General features: G+C 65.6%; 1 non-coding gene across 1 annotated transcript in view; it reads left to right on the top strand.

Annotated features, from left to right (window-relative positions):
• Window positions 1-331: 331 nt before the first annotated feature.
• LOC147038396 (18S ribosomal RNA) overlaps window positions 332-454 on the top strand; it is a 1907-nt gene continuing 1784 nt past the window's right edge. The window contains exon 1 of the ribosomal RNA XR_015063944.1: window positions 332-454. This exon is cut by the window's right edge and continues 1784 nt beyond it. This is a non-coding gene — a ribosomal RNA (18S ribosomal RNA).

Raw genomic sequence — 454 nt, 5'->3', positions numbered from 1 at the left:
TGCGGGTCGCCACCGGCCCCAAACGTGCGGAGGGATAGCGGCAAGGCGGCGGCGGCGGCCAGCGGCGTCGGGGTCGACCTAGCACCGGAGAAGAGGTGTCTTACGAGGCCGGGCGCAGCTCCTCTCGTTTAGGGGTCCGCGAGGGTCGCATTCGAGGTTCCGCGTCCTCGGCTTCGGCTGCGCCGGGTCCAGCCCGATCCATCTCACCCCGCGGCAGCGTCAGACCACCTAGAGCCCCCGCGAACCGCGGCCGGCGTCCGGAAAACAGTCGCGCGAGCCCCCGCTCCGGCGGGCCGGCGAGCGAGAGGCGCTACCCAGCCACCCTCTCTCCTACCTGGTTGATCCTGCCAGTAGCATATGCTTGTCTCAAAGATTAAGCCATGCAAGTCTAAGTGCACACGGCCCGTACAGCGAAACTGCGAATGGCTCATTAAATCAGTTATGGTTCCTTTGA

Source organism: Syngnathus leptorhynchus, unplaced genomic scaffold (assembly GCF_054491065.1).
Source record: "Syngnathus leptorhynchus isolate UIUO unplaced genomic scaffold, UIUO_Slep HiC_scaffold_62, whole genome shotgun sequence".
Taxonomy (NCBI): Eukaryota; Metazoa; Chordata; class Actinopteri; order Syngnathiformes; family Syngnathidae; genus Syngnathus; species Syngnathus leptorhynchus.
The sequence above is the reverse complement of the archived record's forward strand: the minus strand, read 5'-3'. Positions and strand labels throughout refer to the sequence as shown.